Source organism: Aphelocoma coerulescens, chromosome 12 (genome assembly GCF_041296385.1).
Source record: "Aphelocoma coerulescens isolate FSJ_1873_10779 chromosome 12, UR_Acoe_1.0, whole genome shotgun sequence".
Lineage (NCBI taxonomy): Eukaryota > Metazoa > Chordata > Aves > Passeriformes > Corvidae > Aphelocoma > Aphelocoma coerulescens.
Genome location: NC_091026.1, coordinates 4,771,386 through 4,788,623, shown reverse-complemented (window position 1 = coordinate 4,788,623; position 17,238 = coordinate 4,771,386). Strand labels below are relative to the sequence as shown.

At 42.4% G+C, this 17,238-nt stretch overlaps 1 protein-coding gene across 9 annotated transcripts in view; it reads left to right on the top strand.

Annotated features, from left to right (window-relative positions):
- MAPKAPK3 (MAPK activated protein kinase 3) overlaps window positions 1–17,238 on the top strand; it is a 123,431-nt gene that overhangs the window by 89,237 nt on the left and 16,956 nt on the right. Inside the window, exon 2 of one of the 9 annotated variants that reach the window (XM_069027792.1) lies at window positions 16,114–16,196. The exons of the other annotated variants lie outside the window; for them this stretch is intronic. The gene's annotated coding sequence lies outside the window, so the exon portion shown is untranslated. The remainder of the gene's footprint in view (window positions 1–16,113; window positions 16,197–17,238) is intronic. 9 annotated transcript variants of the gene reach the window in all.

The following is a 17,238-nucleotide window of genomic DNA, read 5'->3' as shown; positions in this document are numbered from 1 at the left end:
TTTTCTGTTTACTTTTAGAAAATGGGTTAATTACATTTATAAAGCACTTCCCTAACCAAACTAATAGAATCCTGTGCATGTTGTGAGCTGTCAGTGTGTATTGGTCACTGATTACTGCCACTGAGACATCAGGAGCAATGATCTCTTCCCACTTTGGTGTGACTGATGGCCATTAATGGTCCAGAGCTGACTGCTTGTGTTGTAGGGGGTATTTCTAGGGAGCCCAAAATCAGTATTCCTGGGACCTCTGACATCCTCCCTGTTTGGAAGAACTTAATCTGCAAATACTCATGGTTTGGTGCTTTCATTGAGTTGGTTTCACGCTTTTTAATTTTTATCTTCTGTGTAATCAGAGCAGAAGTTGATTTCCTTCTCTTCCACCCCCACCTTTTTCTGCTATTCATTCTCTGGAAGGATTACATTTTAACTACTAAATGTCAGTAAATGTCAACTTTTGCTTCCACCCCAAACCTTCAATTTTTTTACTAAAAATTATATGAGGGCAAAGTAATCTGTGAGACATCACTCTTCCCATTTTTTCCCTTTTTTAAAATCTCAAATGCACTTAGCATTCAATAAATAGAAACTGTACTTCTGAAGTATGATTAAATTTGTTGCTATTTTTTTCCCCAACTGAATTTGGTGTTTTCAATATGTATTTTTTTAAATAAGGCACCAAAGAAGACAAAAAGTAAAATCACTTTAAAAATAAAACAAAAACTTGCACTTGAACTTTTTCTGAGGCAAGGTAGTACTGTATTATCTCTACTTTATCTTTACAGTTGATATGCTTCCCACTCCCCATTTAATGAGGTCTTTTCCCCTCATTTTATTTTTATTACTTATATAGAAACATAAGCTCTGGTATATTATTTGCGTGTTTCTTGTTTTCTGAAATCATGGAGCTTGTTAGCTCAAAATAAAATACATTGGTTTGCCCTTTTTTTCATGTTTATATATCTGTGTGTAAGAGCATGAGAGCCAAAATTTGTATTATTGAGAGAAAAGGGAACAAATAAGCATTAATTACTGGGAACTGTAGCCCACTAGAGGCTTGTTAGTAACTGCAAATTTACAACAAAACCAAACTTGTAGGATGAGTTTTCTGCCTTTTTCCTGAAAAGCCTGTTGGAGTTTGGCTTGAATTGGGAGTTCAGTTTTGAAGCTCTATTTGTTTGCTCACTGACTGTGAAAGTAGAAGTCAGGAAGCATTGCCATTTTTGGGAATACTCCGGCTTCCGTACATTCTGTAAATCAAGGATATAGGAAAGAGAAGTCCCAAAGCAGATGGTGCTGCTGCTGCTCAATGTGACTGTGCTGTCTTTGTGCCTCTGACCCTTCAGTAACCCGAGGTTCTCTCATTTAACATTGTCCCCATGAGGTCTGTGTTCCATCTTCAACATTTACATTTCCCTGTCTATCCACACAGGATTATATTTTACATCTTAAAAATTGCCAAACATGTGAGTAGAAAAATTTGGATATACGAGGCTTTTACACAGCAGAATATGCCAAAGTTTACCTCGGTACTTTGTTCAGATGCTCCCATGGAAGACTTGGAGGAGCTGTGAGGCACATTTAGTATTTCTGCTGTTTGGCCAAAGTACTTTCTACACGCAGTTGTTACTGTTCCATGCAGTTTTAGAAGGCTGGGGGAGCAGTGGGAAGTGTTCCCTGTGCTGTTTCCTGCAGGCTGGGCTGTGAGTTGTGCTGCTCTGGGCAGTGGCTGCTGCCTATGGAGCTGCTCTCCAGCACAATGAGTGCCCCACAATGACTCCATGCAAAGGACAGGCTTTGATTACACGAGGACAAGGAGTATTCTGGGATGATTTCTGTTCTCGAAATGCACATGCTCTCCACTCAGGTCATTCTTGCAGGATGGTATCTATTGTACGACCTCCCAAATGGCTCCTCTGCTGAGGTGATCGAGGTACAAAGCTGAGAGCAGCTGAGTTGATCAGGGTGATCTGGATGATGACCCCAGAGATGATGAGGATGTGCCCAACTCAGTTTCTCAGCATGAGTGTTCCTCATGAGGGGAAGCCTTATGAGGAGCAGCTGAGGGCACTTGGTTTGTTCACCCTGGAGGAGACTGAGGGAAGACCTCACTGGAGCCTTCAGCATCCTCCCGATGTGACCAGGGACAGCAGGGAATTTCTGGAGCTGGGGAGGTTTAAGCTGGATATCAGGAAATACCATCAAGTCATCAGAGCTTTCTAATATAGACCAATTTTTAGTGGGATGTACTGTGAAGAGATACAAAACTCTTATCACTCTACTCTGAACTTTCTTCTGAAGAGAGGAAAGAACATTCTGTGGCTCTTCCCTCACTTTGAAACAAATCTAAATCTAATTTGCTGAAAACTAGGAGAGTTTTGACTATGGCATCAAATGGCTTCCCCTTCCCTGACATTGTGGTTGAACTGGGGTCTCTCTGCTGGAGCAAGAGACATGAGTATTATAAAAGCCATAGAATTGGCCCAGTAGTCTCAGACTTCTTTAGTTTGATTAAATTTATTTAAAATTCTCTACTTAAAATATAGTGCATTATTCCTTACTCCGCAAGTCAGGAAGTGTGAAATAAGTATCTTCTAATTTCACCTAATTTATTGATAGCTTGAAATGGGAGAAAAAGAGGCAGGAAATTACTTACCTGTAGACTTTGTAAGACAAAAAAGGTAAGGTACACAAATGATTTGGTATACCCCAGTAGAACTGAGGAAAGTAAACCAACTAATAAGTATAATGAGGCTGAAAGACATGGAGTTAATGACCCTTACTGAAAGAAGAGAGCAATCAGATAAATGAGTCCAAGAATTATTGATTTTATTATTTTAGTTAAAATAAAACAAAATCAGAGTGGTAGAAAATTACATATTTTTTTAAAGGCAGTGTAGTGGCTCAATTTTGTGTCATATAATGCTGAAATGAAGATAATTCCTAGTTTTGATCATTGGATCAATCAGGCATTAATAAAGGTAGCCAGTCTTTTATTCAAGTCTTTGGTTCTTTACTACACCAGAAAAATTAGGCTGTATTTGAGCAAAGCAAATGAAGAATTTGCAGTAAAAGATGCTGAGGGTTGTATTAAGTCATCGATTCCTCCGTTTTTGTAAATGATTTTCAAGCAGAAGTATGAGGTACAGATTAATAACAGTAAGGTCATCAATACAATGTTACAAAATCAAAACAAAGTGGAAGACATGGACTTCTCCAGAAGATGAGAGAAATAGGCAGAAGTAAAATATTGAGCCTAATGCAGGCTGATGCTTGAAATTATCCCTTCTGGGGATTAATAACTGACAGCACAGTGGCATTAAAGAAGTTAAAGAACTTTCTATAGCGACCCTCAGTTAAATTTGGTTCATCAGGGTTGATCTGATTTGCTACAGTAGTGCTGGAACCACTTAATGTGTGGATGGAACTGCCTTTGCAGCCTGCAAATCTCAGCATCAAGTGACAGATACTGCCTATCAAGGAAACATCAAGCATCTGAATTGTTCCAAGAGCAGATCGTTCTGGATAAGGGGTGTTTGAAGGGAGAGCGGTGATGAAAGCTGAACAGATGTGGTTTGAAGACAGCATCAGGAAAAGGCATCTCAGAATACTGATTACTTTCCTGATGTAATTAGCCTCTAGGGCAGTATCAGCGTTCATTGTGGAAAGAAACAAAAAGAACCACCAAAGTCATTGTCCTTGCTCAGGCAAAATATCTGTAAGTTGAGAGAGTGGTTTATCTTGGTGAAGACATCAGATCTGTGACTAATGTGATAAATCTCATGTCAAAAGAAAAAAAATAGATGCCAGGAAAATGATGCTATTGTGAGGTCAATGCTGTGAGTGCTGTTTCCAGGGAGCTCCATTGTGCCTCTGCAAAGAGGCAGAATTGGGCTGGACCAAGCACTTTGCTTCCTGGTGGGTTTGCCTTGGTCTGCATGGCCTCATGCATTTTAGTATTCTGACAGATTTGAAGGTGGTTTTTCCTGTGCTGAACTGAAATAGTTTTGCAAGAGTTGTTTGGGCAGAAATTTTTCAACCTTTTCCAGTAATAAGACTAGAGGAAAAAGTTGTTTTGGCTATGTAAAATATAAATTTAGGGTCCAGTGATTTGCCTGTTACTTGGATTTGAGGTTTATTGAGGGGTGAATTTTGTTCCAGGTGTGTCTTGCCCTGTCACCCTTAAAATCATCCCAAATTCAGCCAAATTCCAAATCTGTAATGATCAGTCTGCTCTCACATGCACAAAGCTCCCTCATAAGCAGTGTTGGTAAACTGAGCATTCAGATGTAGGAGATGTCAGGATCCATGCTGTGTTTATACTTCTGACTGTCTTGCACTGTGTATTTTCTATCCCACTTAAGGATTTTTCAGTGCACAGACAAAAATATCAGAGTGGCAAGTGATTGATTTCAATAGCTGGTTTCATCATCATTGTTCAGTGTAAGGATTTCTTTATTTCAGGTTAGCTTAGATATGCTCTGAAAACAGGTTTTGGCCTTGTTTTGTTCATTTCCTCCTGGTTGTGCTTTGAGGAGTTTTCACTCTAATGGCTGGATCCCTGTTATTTTCACAACATGGCTTTAAGATATGTTTGCATTGTCTCTACTTTGTGTATGTGGAGAAGATTAATAGGTTAAACTTGTGAAATTCCACTGAATTTTGTGAGCTGAATATGAAATATCTCAGATGAGGGTGGCTTAGTTTTTGTTCCCCCCCACTGTTACAGATTGCACTTGAACTCAATCAAGCTTTTTAGATCCAAGCTGTGTCCCAGCTGGGAGTGCCCAGGACTTTGGCAAATCAGGCCACAGTCCATACTCTGGGAAATGAGGAATAGGCAGTTAGAGACTACCTGTGTGGCTCAGCTGACTTCCTGAGCATTGCATGAGACACCAGGAAGAACAAGAGGAGAATCCGGATTTCTGAGAGTAGCATTCAGCTGTGGCTAAAGACACTTCTTTCTTATACTGCACTTTCCACTATCTGTGTAAAATGCAGAGGAGATGGGAGAGGCTCCAGATGGCAGTTCCTGTCACTCTGCGCCCCAGCTTGCATCCTGACTGGGTTCAGGTTGTACTCTTCTGTAAGGACAAAGAGGGAGGAATAGTGTAATAATACTGTGTTTAATACATACAATAATATTCAGGTTACTCAAGCACCTTAGTCCTGAAGTTCACTAATGTTAGAAGGGCAATTTTAATCATATTATAAAACCTGTATTTTGCTTTTGGTAATTATCACAAAGGCCTATTGTTAGCAAGTAGAAGGTAGACTAATGGTTCTTTTTTTTCTGCAACATTTTATTTATTATCTATTTGTTGAAAGGGTATTAAATGGTTCAGAGAAAACAATTTATAGAAAGAGCAGAACTGATGGAATTGCTCAGTTCTGCTGTGTGCACAGAATTTATATTATTAGGATTTATTACAGTTTCTGTCATCTCTGTTGAAGATTGCTAAGTAATTTATGCCAGAGCACCCCACTGCAGTAGAACATGAGGAAGTGACATCCAGAAACAGGTTTTGTCCCAAAAGAAGTCTGTGACCCAGAAAAGGATCTGAGATTCCTGGGTCCAGTGTCCAATAATAGCAAGAGCTTAGGCTCTTGACCAAGCCATAGCAATCCATGGGTTGCATGTATGTAAATAAATTATTCTGTCAGAAAAATCCACGGTGAAATCTTACAGGCAATCCCAGGGCCATGAGCTGCAGGAACCTTGGAGTCAATGCCACAGAGAGAGAGTGTATCACACAACAGCCCAAAAGGAACGCTGCTCAGGACTTCAGTGTTGCTCAGGTTATTGCTGATGTTGCCATCAGTCACTTCCGATAAATCCTCACCGTTCTTTCTTTGTTTCTCTGAAGCCTTTCCAGTAAAGCCTGCAACCTGGGCCTTGTCTGCTTTGCTGCTAAATGATTTATTTTTTAGTCATGAACATGCAAAGAAGATGATTCAGTTTTTATTTCTTAATTTTTCTTTACAAAAGTTACCTCATTTCCCTAGACTGGATCAAAACTTCAGGGTTTTGAGCTGCCAAAGCTTCTTTTACAGGTGCTTCTGTGTGTGCAGTGGTCACAAGACACACTGCAAATGGCCCTGGTGGGAAAATAAACTGTTTAAGCTGGGTTTTCCTTTCTAGTTTTTATTGGCCTGGTATTAGCAGCTCAACTAGATAAAAGAATATTAATGCATCTGAAAAATTTAAACACTGCTTGAGTTTTGGAACCAGCAGCTCTGAGCAATGAAAAGGATCCTTTTCTTGGGGTATTGCAGGAGAGATGGGAGGCTCCAGGGCTGGGACAGAGGGAGGGAGGGCATGGGATTGTGGATGTGATGCCTGCTCTCTTTCATGGGTTGAATTGGTAGGGCTACCACAGTAAATTCTATACTAACTTTGCCCAAATCATAAAAACTTGGAAACAAGATGTCTGAGCTAGAGGTGCAATAAATAATAACTCCACACTGAACACAATAGATTATTGATAATAAAATATATGGCAACAGCATTAACGGGCAAAGAGCATGAACAGGCAAAGAGGAGGTGGGAGAGATAGAATGAGGAGTGTGACTATTGACTGGGTGCCCTGGATTTTAGGACCGGCAAGAGCAAATGTGTTTTGGAAGGTTTACATAGTCAAAGAAGATAATGTTATCAGATGTGGCCTAGATGAAATCTGGACTGAGAAATATTGCAAGAATGTACAGCACTACAGACTATTTATAAATCTGTAATCTTTACATTTGACGGTATCTTTGCAGAATGCAACCTTTAAATTTCACCTTTAAAGTGCTAGAGAGCACTGGGATTTAAATATCTTTCTATCTTTTTCTTCTGTCAGATATCTGTTTGGCTTTGTACCTTTTGCAAGGTATGTAAGATAACTGTATGGCTGTATCCAGGAGAATAAAGTTACTGCACACATTGCAAAACAGCCAGGGATTCAAGGCCAAGGCCTGCAGAGTTGAACAGAGCTCAAAGGTGGGGAGAATTTATTTACAAGTTTCCAAAGACATGGGCACTGTGCAGCTTTGAAAGTTGCAGCCAGGAGTTTTATGGGCAGAGGAGGAGGTGGGGTTGTGGTAAATGTTAAAATTTAAAGTTTCCAGACGTGTCGAAAGGAGGATGGCAGGCTCTGTGGCTCACTTCACTTGATTCACCTTCTTTGATTGGTTTCTGTTTCATTTATAGTTTCTCTAAATAATTGCTTAATTTGAATATGCAACTTTATTTCTTATAACATTATTTTTTGGTTTGTAGGTTTGGTGCTATTCTAGGGTGGCCAGAATTTGGGTCATGAAAAATAGTCACTTAGTCATTTGAGTTAAGCATCCAGACTTCAGTCCTGTTCCTGCAGCCAAATCTTATTCCATCTTTCTCAACAGGCAAGATAATTTTTCTTTCTGATTCAGAGGCTGGATTACCCTTTATTAGAAATTGCCTCAGTAAGCATGTTACAGAGTTATGGAGAGGCTTCACTGTCACATTCCACGGCTCACGTTCTCGTGGTCTTTTCACAGAAGGTTCCCCAGGATATGAGAGTGAAACAGGTATTGCTGTAACAGTCCTTTGGGAAATAGCAGCAGTGTTTTTCCAGTAGTTCTTGCTGTGGCACTGTATAATCTAGAAAGTGAATGCAGCTCTGGCCTGGTATCCCCTGAGAGTCTGGGTGCAGCTCTCGGGTTCTGCCACTCTCATGAAACTTGCCTTAGGGGTGTCTTCCTTTTTCAGGCTCTTTTCTGAATTCCCCTTACCCTGTAATGAATCTATGTATCCCTGAAGAGGTTTTCTTGCTAAGACTCACCTTTTTTTTTGTTGGGTGATAATTGGTTTTGGGAATACCTCTCTTAAAACTGAGCAGGAAATGGTATTGTGACTGCATGAAAGCTTTATCAAATACAACAATTTGTATTCCCCACACTTAGAAACACCCAGAACTTTTTAAATTCCTCACAAGAAGTGAGAATAGCCATACCCTTCCCAAAACAGAGAGTGGTTCCCCCTCAGCTGGGCTCTGAGGAATTCAGGGCTATTGTCCCTATTTTGCCAGCTCGTGTTTCAGGGGTGAAAACTGGGAGATACTGCGCACTGTAGGCATGCAAACAGTTCTCTATAAGAGCTGGAAGGACTCAGGTAGTGAAGTGGAAGATCCTCATCTAATTCAGGCAGAGCAAGGACCTGGAGGTAGATTTCTGCAGCCAGACTTAATAGGAATTTGGTTGTTGGTTATTCGATCTGGAAATCCTGGTTCTCTTGGTACTTTTCCATGGTGGTTCTGTCCAGGACCTATGAATGCTTTTCTACCAATCTGCTGTATATTTGCATGTGGAAACTTCTAGTTTTGACTAAAATAGTTCTAATCTTGCAGTTGGAAATACAGATAATTATGAATTCTGGCAGAGCACCCCCCCTCCCGTGTTCAAAATATCACAGCCTCTTAGTTTAGCATAGTCATTGCTAAGAAGAAACTGAGACTTCAGGAGTTTTGCAGTTTAATGCATTAAGGTTTGAAAAATGTCTCCAGATCCTGCAAGAGTTGGTATCATCATTTAGTATTACCAGGTGTTTTGAAAGGGATCTCATTTGCTGACCTGGTTGAGCTCGTCCTGCATAGTTGTGTGATGAGAACAGTGTGTCACTGTCTTGATGTTCTTTTCCTGGACCTTCAGGGATTCTCCTCCCTCACCCAAAACAGAGCACTGGGAGTGGAGAAGCCTGGGGTGGCAGGGTTGCTGGGATGCTCTTCGGAGCTGGTCTCCTGCTGGTTGTGAGCAGCCCTTTTAACTTCCATTAGTGACTAATGGGGGGCGGGACGGTCAAACATGTGTCTGGGAATTTACAAACAAATAATCCACTCCCTTGGTTATGAAAAGGTGAAGATGGATCAAGAGAGGTTTCTAAAGGTCTTCAAAGCAGCCCCTGCCTGGGAAAGTGTTATATGGCCATATATAAATAAACATAAAGCTTTTTTGGTGATGGGAGAAGGATTAGCCGATGGAAGTTTAAATTTCCACCACCTGACAGGTCTTGGACAAAATCCTACATATTAAGCAGGTGTCATCCAGATCTTCTGGGGTGTGGCAGGATGTTCAAAATCTGTAAATTCCCCAGTCTCCAGCTGGGGATCTGTCTTCCCAACCAGAGGGAAGAACATCATGGCTGAGTGCCTTCTCCCCTTGCCACTGCCTGCCGTGAAGTGCTGGAGCAGCTCTGTGGAGGGACCAGCAGCTGCACGCTCGGACAATCTGTTTCCCTGTTAACATGGCTTTAGTGCAGGAATGTTTTGCTGTTTCCTTGGTGTGCCACATCCAGGAGAATGAGACTGGACGAACACACATCGGTTCTGTGAAATTATCACCTCAGGAGTCAGGAGCACGCTCATGGGGCAGCTGTTTCCAGAGTACTGATGTTAGTTGGAAGCAGGCAGGTAGCTTCTGAGTCCCTTTTCTGTTGCCCCAGCTTTCTCACTCCCTCCTCCCCCTGCCTCAAGCCAGACTCTCTCTCAGACACGCTGACTTGTGGAAGTGAGCCAACATTGCAGTGTACCACAGGCAGCTACTACTGCAGGGAGAGGAGGGGAAGGACAGTGCCTTAAGAAAGGGAAACGGATATGCTTCAGCTTGGAAAGATGAAAAGGATCTAATTCCTGGAATGATTTTTGTTTTTAATCAGTGCTTTTGCTACATCTCATTTTCCTGACCCCTGTGCAGTCCTCTCAGCATGGTGTTACTTTAGACGAGACATCAAAACATCAGACTTCCAAATATTCCTGAGATCCTCCTCCTCTTCCTTTTTCATGTACAGTCATGAGGCAGCCAACACAAGGCAGGGGGAGAGAGGAAATTATTCAGGAATGTGAAGGAAATGCTCTTGATTTTGGCAAAAATACGCCCTTCCATTTAAGCTGCTCTGTTCTACCTTTGTGGTGCCTGACTGCTTCCTGTCAGCTGGTTGCAGGGAGTCAGAACCATTCCTCTCTAACCTCTGTCAAAGAAATGGAACATGGATGTTGGGGGAAGGAGCCCTCTGCTCACACCTCTCACTCCACAGCATATCCTGGTATAGGGAAAATCTTTAGAGTGAGGTAAGGTGGCTAAAAACTGAAATAAAGTGGGCAGCAAAATGGAAAGATGTTCCCTGCCCTCAGAATCACTGAGGAAATAAAGTCTGCTTGCCTGGAATAGCTGGGAGCTGTGACTCATCAGGAACAGGAGTTCTCAGCTGTTGCAGGAGAATCTCCAGAGCTCGGGTGCTTGGACAGGCAGGTTGGGAGCCTGGATGGGCTGGGCAGATGCCAGGTTTGGATGAAGAAGAGGAGATGTGGTCAGGAGGCTGTGGGTTAGAAGGATGAAGCATTTACTTGGTGAGGGGATCTTGATTAAAGGTGGCTGGCAGGGCATTTAAGATTTCTGAGAGGAAGTGTGAAGGAGTGTCTCGTTGTGTATGAACTGGCAGGTCCCAGCTGCATTCTAAGAAGTGTTTTCCATCATTGTGGATATTAAAGAGCACTTAAGTAATGAGTTCTGTAAGGCATTAGCTGCTCCAGGGATGTGCTGTGGGGCTTGAGAGGAGGGTTGGGCTTCTGGTTGCTGGATTCTGCTGCCATTGTGGCAAAGCAGAGCTGTAACCCGGGGTGGCTGAGCCAGTGCACCCAGCAAAAGCCATCAATGAGAATTGTAACATAAATAACAGTTTTACTGCAGTGTCACTTGCCTGTGTGGATTCCATCTGTTGAATTCCCCCTCCCCCCAGAGTATTTTTCTTTTCTTTCCTTGCCTTTCCTGTGTAATGGTTTAGTTAGCTTTAGAACATATATTCAGATGAAATAAGGACAAGAAGTCTTGGGAGAACAATCTACTTTTTCTCTTCATGGCTTCTTTTGCATTTGTAGCTCTGCTGAGTGCCGCATAGTTTTGTTTCTGTTCACAGTCACACTATTCTTTATCATGTTGTTGCTGTACACAGTAAGCAGTTCCAGGGATCTTTATGCCTGGAGGACTATTAAGCTTCCATCCCCAGAGCTATCTACTGAGTTGTGACTTAGATACGGATACAGATCTTTGCTTGACGATGCTGACAGCAGAGCTTGCACAGACATGAGTGTGAAAACACATAGCAGTGATTTGAAGCACTAGAGAAATCTTACAGATGTCCTTGCTGATGGCTTTAGGGCTTTGTTTTATTCTTTCAGACAAGTCAGGTGGCCACAGGTGACAGCTTTTAGGATTGAATGTTTGATGTTGCGCTGGCCAGAGTCACTCCAGTCAAATTCCCAAGAACTGGGTCAAATCTCAGTATCTCTGCTGTGAGAGACATGAGGTAGAGTTGCTGTCAGTGCCACTGTTGTCAGGGATTTAGCCAGTTTCCCCCTAAGGTAATGCTTAAATGAAGTAGATGAGCCCCATGGAATGGGAGAAGGAAGATTTGAGAGTTCTTTGTGTATTTCTGGGTTCTTGGATGATTTAGGAATACTTAAAACAGACGATGCAGCAGGAGAGAGACACTGCTTGGTTGTTCGACAGAATGCACAAATGTGGGTGTAGAGGAAGGAGATGTCAAGGAAGAACAGCTCTGTTTGAGAAAGAGCTGGCCTGGGGTGGCATATTGCCAAGCTTTGCATGCATGGATGGCAACCTGAAATTCATGTGGAAAGGGATGGGAAGTCAGCTAAAAGGGAGTTTAGGTGTGTGGGCAGTGGTATGACAGGACAGTATCTTCGTTCTGAATTTCTCTGCCAAATGGTGAGGATGTGGAGGAGAACAGAGTTGCAGGTATGAGGGGAAGCTCATTAAGGTGTCAACTGTCCAAAAATGGGGCTGTGGTGCAGAGAAGGGTGAAAAGACAGACACATGGCAAATGGCTACAGCAGGAATCCAGCAGGCACCCTGAAGAGCCTCTGTCAAAGCCTTCCTGGGAGTTCTTGGGTGATTTAATCTTCTTGACTGTAGTCACACATGCAAGAAATTCGGAGAAAGGCTGGGGGACAGCTTGGGTTTCTCTCAGAGCTACTGTTATCTGTGATTAATGAGATTAAACATGTTCCTAATTTCTTCTTCTACCTTGCTCAGTATTATCACATCTGTGGTAATTTCCATACTGCTGATTGGTGTGAAGGCTGGGAAAGAGAACATTGGACTTAGATCTTCTCGGTGCCTTCTGCCACATCCTGCTCCAGCAAAGCTGTGCCATGGCTTGCTAATGTTGATATCATTGTTCTGCTGTCCCACACAGCAGTACGGGTGATTTTCATGGCAGTTACCACTGAAATGGGCATTAGAGCACTCGGAATAATATCTATATTTTCTCTTTCCCTTTCTTTCTGTGGAAAATGTGTAGAATGTTACTACTTGTTAGGTATGCTATTGAGGTGTTCTGGTTTTATTAAAGAAAAACAGAGGTGTAAGGCAAATTTATAGCAAAATATAAGAAAAATGGCATGGTATAATATATTGGGAGGAGGGAGGATTAGGGGCAGTTAAAATGGAACTTAGGAACTGTGTCTGTCAGTATTGGGAAGTGTGTGAGAGGGTCACATCCTGGCAGAACCACATTCCAGCCCATTTCCTGGTCATGAAAAGTGCTGCTGTGTATTCCAGAGGTGTTGCTGCATCACGTTGCACAGAAGAACGTCGAAGGTAAGGAAATACAACTGTCACTTCAGAAAATACTAAGAGCTTTTTAGGATGGCCATAGTTCTTGTGGAAAACTCTGTCTCAGTTTCAGACTGGCCCCAAGACAGCTCTGACTCCTGGACAGAAAAGATGTGTCCTCATTGTGGGAGATTTCACTCTGGCAGGTATCAAAACTCTTGTCCATAGTGTACATCTCAAAGTTTTAAGTGATCCTTTATTTGCTTTGTTTCAAAGCGTAAGGATCTTGGACACGTAGAAGATCAAGATTGTAGTCTTGAATTTATTTTAGTGTTCTGTTAGTAGCTAAAGTCAAAGCAGAGGGAAAGTTTGATTGGCTGAAGATATGAGGAAGTGCCACTGTATTTTGTACTGCTGGAATTTTCTTACACAGCAAGGTTTCACAAGCAAGGTGCATTCATTTTGCTCAGCCAAGGATTGAGTATAAATTACTGAAGTTAAGTCAGCTGACTCCTTGTTACCAGAATTTATGAACTTATGGCTGTCAGGAGTGAAGTTTGTGTTGAAGGGGGTTTTTTTTGTTGGTTTTTTTTTTTTCCCTCTTTTTTTCTTTCCCCTTTTAAAGGCAAACCTCGGATCAGACACTTGAGTGAAATTACAAGGTAAGAAGTGTCATAATTTTCAGCTGGGATTTTAGATTTCCTTTTAATCAATTTGGGAATTTAGGAAGAGTAAAAATAGTGGCAGAGCTAGAGATTATTTTATTTTAATCACAGATTAGCATGTCTGGCTTTTGGAAAGGGCTTTACAGCAGGTCTCCCCAGCTGCTGAATATTGACTGCAGGTGTTGAATGCAGTTGTCAGTGCTGGCTAAACAGCATTTTGTGGTAGAAATTGTCATTAGGAGAAGGTAGAGAGAGCAGCTGATTTCTTTTTGTATAAACAAGTGTTTGAGGATGTTCTTGTCTAGTAGCAGCATGTTAGTAGCCGTTGGTGATTTATTTTTCTTTTAAAATCCATTTGCAGTGTTTTGAATACAACAGAAGCCACATGCAGCTGGTTTGTAGCCTGTCACAACTGAGAATAGCTGGAATCTTACAGTGCCAGTAGGAATTATTTTCTCACCCACACAGAACAAGCACAGTATTAAAATACAAAGTAATATTATGGTTCACATAGCATGCTTTTTATTTCAATCTACATATACCCCATGGTATTGACTGTACAGTTGCATATGTTTGGCACTGCAGTTCAAATACATTCATGTAAGATTATCAGAGTATCCGGAAAGTCACTTTTCTTTGTGGGCATTTTGGCTCCTTTTTGTACTTCCTTTTATGCCAACCTCACGTGTGCAAGGGGATACCTTTGAAATGTATCCTGGCCCTCAGCTTTGCCATTTCAGTTGCATTCCCTGTATCTCCACTAACATTTATGAGCAAAGACAGCTGACCTTTGCAGAGTGAATGGCTAGTTGCATGTGTAATTAGAGCATTAATAGTGCTATGTCTCATTTATTTACCTCAGGTTGTAGAGTCATGGCGAGTGCCTGGTGGTGACTCGAGTATTGCTACAATAAATAAAATTCAGAAACCACACCAAAGTTATTTTTGAGAGACCTGGTTGATTCACTGCAGGAGAGAGGCTTGGAGCAAAATAATATTTATGTGGTGTGTGCTCTCTAGGGATGGAGAAGCAGGAGTAGCAAAGTTCTTCAGCAGACTTGCTGTACGTCCAGTGCTCAGACTTTTAGAAAAAAACCCCATCTCTCTGTTAACCTGTTCTTTTTATCGTTGTCAATTCTACTCTTTTCTCCTGTTTTCCCTTTAAGACACGTGCTGAAGGAATTTGAAGCCGTGTGTGTCAGCAGGGAGCTGGTTTCAGCATGGCTCTGACTCCACGTGCAAGGAATCCTCCCTGAGTCCTTTGCACTTTCACTTGTGCTGGCAAGGTCCCAATGATCTGCTGTAGCTTCTGCCATTCCCAGGGATTAGCTGAGTAGAGACTGGAAGAGTGGAGGGAAGAGGTGGTAGAGAAGGGTCCCTTCGGTGCAGGCAGTACAACCCTGACACTCAGTAGGGTGAGCAAAAGGATTCAATACCACGGGCAGGAGTGTTGGAAAATTGTGCTACTCGACTGTTGTTCCTATTATTAGCTTGGAGAAGCCCACCTTTGGGACTGGCTGTCTGTCTGAGCCCCCATGGAGGGGCCAGGGAATGCCAGCTGTGTTGCAGCTTGGACAGCTCTGCAGGAATTGGGATGACAGTTTGTTTCAATGAAGCCTCGGAGCAGGTTTAATTTCGAACAGCCTAAGCTGCATTTGAAATAACAGCAGAAAAGTGGAAGGCTTACAGATGACCCTCTACCTATGCCTGCCCTGGTTTATCCCTTAGCTGTAGACTGCTGCTTCAGTACTAAACAACTCAAGCAGAAGTGTGTTGTATAGTTTTCATTTTAAAGAATAAAATCGGTGCTTTCTTGGAGTTTTGCAGGAGTGGATTCCCCACTCGCTGGGCTGCCATTGCAGGCACACACGTGGTTGGTGCTGCAGCTCGACTGGCGGGCAGTGCTGATGCCTGAGGAAGGAAACCTTGATTATTTCAATTCCTTGAGTGTTCTAACACAAAGGATGGCTTTATCCTTCATGAAGAGACCTGGAAACAGATAAAGGTTGTTAACATTGAATTAATAGATGTAGTGGAAATAATCAGGATGTAATAAAGGACAAAATGTCCAAAGCCATAAGATCTTTTTATTTTCTTTTTTTTTTTCTTTTCTTTTAGTAGCATAGGGGAGGGAGGGGATGAAAGAAACATTATCCAAGCCTCTTTTGCCATCAACCCCTCTTGAATAAAGAGCGACTGGAAGAACTGCTCTGCTGCGAGTGGTGTCAGGTTCTGTGCATCAGCGTGAATTCAGTTCCCAAGGCTTATTTGTAGGTTTCAGCATTTTTGTAACAGCCACACACAAAGAGGAAAGAAAGCAAAAACGCCCACATTTAGCCCCTTACACCTTTTATTTCCCAGCTAGAAACATAAATAAGCTAGATATAAGTGCCTCTATGTCAATATTGCATGCTAAGGACCCCCAGGACAGAACGTTTCTGTAGGTTCCATTTCTGTTTTAATAACGGGAAGCCTTCCAGTAAGGAAGATAGCGTAGAGATTATAAAACTGAGTGCCTAGGGAAGCAGAGTTCAGATTCTGGAACTGGTGCATATAAGAAAGAGATGGTTGCAGTGTCAGATGCTGCTTTATTGTAGCACATGGAGTAGATGAGAACTGAGCTTGTAACACCTCTAATCCAAGCACAGCACCTGTTTGGAACTAGGAAGAACTGCTGAAGTTTAAAATAAATAAAGAAGCATATGTGGAGGTCTTAATCTCCTATGTAGGGAGCAGATAGCAGGTCTGACAGGAATCTGTGTAATCTGGCAGTGCATATTAAAGAAAAGTCACTGAGAAGTGGTTGTTTCTTGTCCTCAGCCTGTTGCCTACCCATGCCCATGGATATCTTCTCTCTCAGTTGTTACAGTTTCAGAGTCCAGAAGATCACTTGCCACTCCCTGGAGTCCTGAGGTTATTTCCTGTATAGATCAGACCATTAAGGTATGAGGGTTCCTGCTGTCCTTCCCTGTGTACACCACACTGAATCAATGGAAAAGCTAATAGAAGATACTGTGTCACTTTTTGGCCTTTTTTTTTTCCTCTTTCCATCAAGAAATTCTGCACAGGGAGAAATTCCACAGAGCCAACCTTCCAAGCTGCAGTTTAGAATTTGTTTGGCAGGTGCTCCCCAACCCAAGCTAGGCCAGTGCCCCAGAATAAGAGTTCAGGCCTCCCTGCACTGCCCAGGCCCTGAACTGGCAGCACATCCTGGAGTGTCTGCTGGCATCTGCCCTGTTGTTCCTCAGGAACAGGCTGAGCACTCCCACTGTGCTGCTCTTTTCCCTCTTCAGCTTTTTCAGATATTGAGGAGAGTTGTGTGAATCACATCCTGTACTTTCTTGCCTTCCATCCATCACCCCTGTTTTTGGTGACCTCCCTTTTTCATCTGCTGCTTTTAGGCACTGGTTCGGTGATGCTGAGCTCCAGCAATACTCCAGTTTTGTACTGAGCAGCAAACTGTGTTCTCTGACCACACACATGGGCATCCCCTCGCAGCTGTGCAAAGGCTGCTGTGCTTTGTGTCATCTGGTCTCATGAGAAACTGGGAGATGGAGCACGTCTCTTGGGGTTTGTGTGGTTTTGAAATTGGGCTGGTTCATGATCCTGCCCACAGCCTATTGTGACTCAGCTGAACCTCAAGGGAACTTTAGGGGAGTGACTGGGGGCTCCTGTTCCCAAAGCTGCTCCTCCCTCAAACCAGCAGCACTGGAAAACTGATCTGAAATTCTGGGTTTGTTCACAACTGCCTCTGCACTTCTGTACAATATCAGGGAATCTGGTTGAAGTCTTATCAAAGCTATTGCAGCAATAGAAGCACATTTGCTCTTTGGGCTCAGGAAGATGGCAAAATGTCAATTTAGATTCTTTGCAAGTTTGTGATATTTAGCCACAAGTCTAAAATTTTAGTCTGTGTTTCTAAATCATCACTTAAATTTTGCAGAAGTTGGTGCTTTCAACCCTGCCTCGCTTACATTTTACGAGT